Raw genomic sequence first — 6,516 nt, forward strand, 5'->3', positions numbered from 1 at the left:
AAAGCCAGTAAACAACCCAGCTTCCTACAGTTGGATTATCTGAAATTACATTATGTTTTGCAATGTACATAATATGTACTTTTCTGTATCAAGTACAAAATAAAAATGTAAGAAATAAGCAGGTATTTCCAACAGCTGGTGCAGTTTGGAGCAATAATTCTTGCAGCATAGTAATAAGCCGGCACTACTATTTTGTGTTTGTGTGGTGCCTAAGAATGTATAATGAAACATGGAAATGGAAATTATACAGACTATCACTGAGCCAAATACAATACCTGGATTTAAATTTTATGACCTATTTAATTCTGCTGATCCAGTGGCCACAGAGGCAGAGCACAGAGGGCATGCAGGAGTTCTTGAACCTATTTTTGTTAAAGATTAAGGGCTGGAATTGTTAATTGCTGGGAATGTGGGAGTCAGTTGTTCCAACTCCTACATAATCACTTTCACAAAATCCTTTAGCCATGGTCTACACTAGCAAGTTATTTTGAAATAACCCTCCTTATTTTGAAATAACAAGCTGAATGTCCTCACTACCAAGCCTGTTATTTCAAAATAATGGGCTGATTATTTTGAAATAATAACTCCTGTTTTCCACAAGGAATAACACTTATTTCAAAATGGTTATTTCGAAATAGTGGTCGTGGGGATGCTCCACTGTTGCTATTTTGAAATAACTACTCCCTAGAGTCATTCAGAGTAATTACTCCCGAGTGCTTCCTGGGGCTCTAAGTCGAGGTAGCTCATCCACATTAAGGGAGTCTGTCTCAGACTAATTTTGAGGCTTCCCTGTAGTGTGGAAATGCTATTTCAAAATAGTTATTTTGGGAGTTGTTATTTCAAAATAAGTTATTTCAAAATAATTTCCTAACTCTGGCTTTGGACAAGAAGTGAGGGTAGATTTTTTTTTGGTGTGCAAGGGATCTTGATTCATATGGAAAGTCTCCCACATCAGGCCTAAAGTAAATCAGTGCACATGAAAAACGGTGTTTTACATAGTCTCTGTGACTTTAAAAACAACGAGTAGTCCTGTAGTACCTTAGAGACTTACTAAAATATATATAGTGTCATGAGTCCTCTCCACCTCATCCGATAAAGTGGGTTTCGCCCACAAAAGCTCATGACATTATATAAATTTTTTGTTAGATTCTAAGGTACCATAGGACTGCTTGTTATTTTTCCTGTGTTTTACATGCATATTTTGCTTGAGCATTTAGGTTTTGGTTCATGAAAATATCAGCAAAAAGGTTAATGATCTGAAGCTAAAATATTATAAACAAGTGATGCAGGGGAAAAAATATATAGCAATAGTTCCAGAGGAGGGTTTTTATAGACTCCTCACAGTTTAGGTGAAAACTTTTTCAACTTGAAATTGGCTAATAAAACTGTTGTTCACCACATGCCAGAGTAGAGTGATGTAAGTAGTAGGGCAATCATAACAGATTTTTAAGAAGTGAAATCACCAACTTGGGCATCAGAAAAGCACTTCAGAGTTCACTTAGTGATATAACCCATCTAATTCAAGACAAACAAGGTTTACGTCTTCATAATTTGACATAATGTCTGAGCACATGGGTTGACAAAGGGGCTGCAGAAAGCATAGAACACAGTCAGTCAGAATTCATGTAATAAATTAATGTCTTAATGGAGACTCTTTGGGGTTATGGATCACAGAAAAAGTAAAACATTGGCAGTCCAAATTGCTAAAAAACAGGAAACAAAGGACAGCCTTAAATCCCTTTATAGATGGATAGGAGTTAGTTGAAGTACTATAAGGACTCATACATTGGGGACACCAGCTTTCTGTTAATGTTCTTATATAAATGGCTGTAAGATGGACAGAAACAGAGCAGATTCTGCTCTTGGAGGAATGCCGGTACATGAAATAAGGATGCCTGAAACATAATAGGTTACATAATTTTGCTGATTGGTTGTCAAGAGCATCTCAATACAGATAAGGGTAGAAGTAGTAGCCTGAGAGCCAAAAGCATTAGAAAAAATATTTTCTGGGAGTAAACATTTTGCATATTAATCCAGAGACACTTGAAATACTTTTGGAAATAGCCTGATGAAACAGCTGCAGTAGGGAGACAAACAAGATGTGGTAGAATATTTGCTCCTGTAGTAAACATAATTTAACAGGTGATATTACTTGCTACTGCTATCTTATTATAGTACATTATTATCCCCAAAAGCTTGTTTGAGATCTGTTGCCAGGACTGTTACCACCCTAGGCATGTTAAAAAGGTATAGTTGTGTAACCCACACACCTACTGGGTATGGTGTACTGTCCCATGTAGTGGCACTTAGACATTTAAACAGAGAAAGAACAAATTTGCTCTACAGCCTATTAATTCTGCCTATTGGCCTTGCAGTTGCTCTTAAGAAAGCCTACTATAGACTGAGCAAGTTGGTTCAGTAAAGAGCAGGAAGGCATTTACTATCATGGGTAACAAAGGCTATATCTACACTACAGGGAAAAATCGGAAAAAGATACGCAAATTGTGAAGCACAATTTGTGTATCTTTTTCCACTTTTCTTCCAAAAGGGGCTTTTCCGACATTTGGCCTGTCTACTCGGGGCCAAATGTTGGGAAAGAAACCCTCTTTTGGAACATCCCTTCTTCCTCATAGAATGAGGTTTACAGGGATGCCAAAAAACCACATCTGCTTTTCCAAAATTCCTTGGATCCCGGAAAAGCTCTGCAGTGTAGACATAGCCAAAATGTTGCAAAAGTTGCCGATACTTTTGAAACTGTGAAGGAGACTCACATAATTCAAATGAGCTTTCTAATTGTGTGAAATCTATAAGAAAACCATTTAGAGTTGGAGGCCTCTGTTATCTTCTTGTGAGCATGAAGTAGTTAAAATTAAGGCTGACAATTTTTAAGGGAGTCTGCACACCCATTTCCCATTAATTTATATAGGAATTGGGCATCCAAAACTCTAAGTACCTTTTAAAATCTCAGTCTAGAGGCCTGATATAAATTACAGAAATTTAAGGCTCAGCCTTTCACATGCCCAGTTGTGCTGCTAGTTGCAATGCTGCATCTGTGGGGAGTGATCTTATAAGGACTCAAAATGTGAGACTGCTATTAATTTCAATGGAAATTATCTGTGGGGAGTATTTATGGAACTGGGCCCCATGATTTGTATGTTCCTGTCACAATTCAGAGTACTGTGACACCCAGAAGCAATGCAGCCATTTAAGAATTTTTATCTTAGGGAATCTTGGTTAACAGAGTCTGGCAGAAAGATGTTTAGTTTCCCAAACAGATAATTGATTGGTACACCAAAGACACAGAGAAACGTGGGTAGGACAATTACTGTAGTTTGTTAGAGATGGTTAAACATTTCCATCTGTAGTTTTCTTTACCTTTTTTAAAAGAAACCAGAATATTTGCACAAGAAAATTGTTTTTCCTCAAACATTTGGTTTTCTCTTCCAAAGCTGAACATTTTTCATTGTTTGGCAAATTATTTTTTTCTTCTGAACTGAATATTTTCAGTTGCAGAAGACTAACTCTTTCTATCTTTTTGCCCCCCCCCATTTCTAAATTTTAAATTTTGACAGAAACAAGAACAAAAATAACTTCTGTCAAATTTTCACAGAAAAAAATATGAACCACTTTTACTGCTTTTATATGTAAGTATAAGTCACCAAGGCATTTCCTAGTTATCCTTTTCCATGAGGCACCTGCCTATCCAGAAGGAAAGTCTAGTCCAAGTAGCTAGAAGGTCCTTTTCCTCCAACAGCCTTCCATCTCCGCTTTCATCTATACCTCACTGTCTAGAATTACTGTATTTTCATTCTGGACCTGAATGGATCTGGAAAGGAGAAAAGAAAGTTTGAAATTCTCAGTTAAAAATTTCCCAAACATGGCTACAAGTCTTATCACCAGGGAAAATCATGAAGCTTTAAAAAAAAACCAACAGCAACAACAACAAAAACCCACACACACACCCCAGTACCCACAAAACATTCCGCTGTTTCTCAAAGTGATTCAGTGGATGTACAGGAGCAAATAGATTATGGTGCATGCTGCAGTGTACTGCAGTAGATTATAAATTAGTACCTAATTTAGGGCTTGACTCTGGAGTTACTACAAACCGTGAGTAAGGGACATCATGGAGATGTGCTGCCCTGGGGATTGAATTGTGAGTTTGCCCAGCCCTGGGGTAGGCAGTGGCATCTCCAGGCAAGCTGTACACAAGGGTCCTCATACCCCTTTAGTGCTGAGGTGAGTCCTTTACTCCTGAGGTTTTTATGTCAGTTCAGATAAACATATCTCACACATTAACTCAGATGGAAATGTATTAGAGATGGGCATGAAACAAAGTCTCACAACTGCCCCTTGGCATTGCTTCTCCAGCTCCCCCTCAAAACAGTGCAGTTCATTACTTCTTGGCTCACCATTACTAGCAACATGGGAGAAAAGCTGAGTTCACAGGGTGTGTTATTGGGTATGTCTGCACTACAGCGCTATTTCAAATTAACTTATTTTGAATTAGTTAATTTGAAATAATGCATCTAGACAAAAACTAATTCAAAATAGCATTTTTCTAATTCGAAATAGTGCGTCCACATTGAGTGGACCCTGAATCAAAGGTAAGGCTGGCCGGAACCAGTGCGGCAGGGCATCAGGGTCGGACTTAGTGTGTGGGGCTGCTGCCTCAGACTAGCCGAGGTCTGTGCTTAAACGGACCCGACCCCCCATCCCGGACAGACAGTTCTCAGGTTTCTCTGCTTGCTGGTCTATCTTGCTGAGGGATAGCAAAGCATTTGTGTCTCGGAGTGCTCTGCTTGCCCTCACTCGGGACACCACGGCACTCTGCACCATGGAACCAGACCTGCCCCTGGGGACTCTGCTGCATCTCGTGGACACGTTGCCAGCAGCCTAGCTGCACTGTCTGCAGGCTGCCACCCAGGAGAACCATCTATGGGCTGTCAGGATCCAGGGAACCCTGTAGGAAAGCTTCCACTCTGAGGAGCGCTAACAGTCTCCCCGGTCTGCCCCATTGGGGACTTGTGCCCCATTCCTCCCTCTTGTCCTTCCACTTACCCTTCCCCTTCCTGATGTCAAAAAAAATATGCATATTTTCAAAAATAGAACCTGTCTTTATTTAACACAACAAGGCAAGAGGGCTTTTTCCCAAACGGGAGCATCATAGTATTTGCGGAAGAACATTGACAATCTTACATCAGATCGTCAGTGTTCTTGCGCAAATTCAAGTGGACAGTGTAGACAGCTGGCAAGTTTTTCCGCAAAAGCAGCCTCTTGTGTGGAAAAACTTGCAAGTCTAGACACAGCCAGAGAGAAGTCATACAGCATTAACTTGGGAAGATACCACAGAGTTCATACCCCAAACATGAGCTAAGCCTCCTGTCACATTACCGAATTGGAGGGAAGCAGCCAGATCGCTGCTGCACTCCTAGGTGGGGGTGTTGGCCCCAGAAATTGGTATAAAAGGGAGCCATGTGGGGTATTGAATGGGAGCTTGTTGTTTGCTGATCCTGTGTACGCTATTTACGTGAGTGTATAATGTCTGTGTGAGTAGATAGGAATCTGGAATCTGTGTGGAAGCTGAATATTTCTCTGAATGTGGTTAAGCATTGCTATGGACAGGCTGAGTAGCGAAGCCCTGTGGAACAATGGCACTTGATGACCCAAGGACACACCTAAAGCAGGAGGGCGGAGACCCAAGAGCTGCCAGCAGAGAGAGGCTGAGGACCAGGTGACCGGCTGAGACCAGAAGAGGCCAGGAAGGGGGTATAAAGAGGCCATGTGCTCGATGCCATTTTGTTCTCAGCTCAGCACTTCATCCCAGAGGCAGCACTGCAGGGATCGAAGAGCCCGGAAGACCTGTGAACCCATCCTGATCTTAGGATGTGCAACAAGAACTTTTAAACCAGCAGCTGTAACATCTCTGCTAGAGCCTGCATCGAGGACTGGGAGATTCGGTGCATGTAACGTAGTATTCTTTAACAACCTTACTCTCATGCTTTTCTTTCTTGTGTTAATAAACCTTTAGTTTTAGATTCTAAAGGATTGGCCCAGCGTGATTTGTGGGTAAGGTCCAGAGGGTAAATTGACCAGGGATCTGTGGCTGGTTTCTTGGAACCAGACAGAACTTGTTCGGGGTAGGTGGGATTGGGTGGTAGGACCCCCCACCTGTGTATAGGCCCGGGGCCATCTGAGGCACGGATATTGCTGGGGTGCCGGAGGGGTTTTGCTCGGGAGGCTTCAGGCAGGTTGCTGAAGCGCTCTGTGGGACTGATTTGTGGCCTGTTTGGAGAGGTCATCAGTCTGGGGGCTGTAAGGAGCCCCGGATTTGAGCAATTCGCCCTGAGCAGACGCCTTCAGCTGTGCCCAGACACGGCCCGGTCCGTCACCCCCCCCCCCAGCCAAGAATCACCTGAAGTCCCAAAGTCCGACACCCCAAAAGTCTCTGTCCCTGGTCAGCGCCACCCAGAGTCCAAAAGTTCACCCGCAGGGTTTCACCTCCCAACCTGGGTA

The sequence above is a fragment of the Pelodiscus sinensis genome, chromosome 15 (assembly GCF_052426305.1).
Source record: "Pelodiscus sinensis isolate ZL-2025 chromosome 15, ASM5242630v1, whole genome shotgun sequence".
Taxonomy (NCBI): domain Eukaryota; kingdom Metazoa; phylum Chordata; order Testudines; family Trionychidae; genus Pelodiscus; species Pelodiscus sinensis.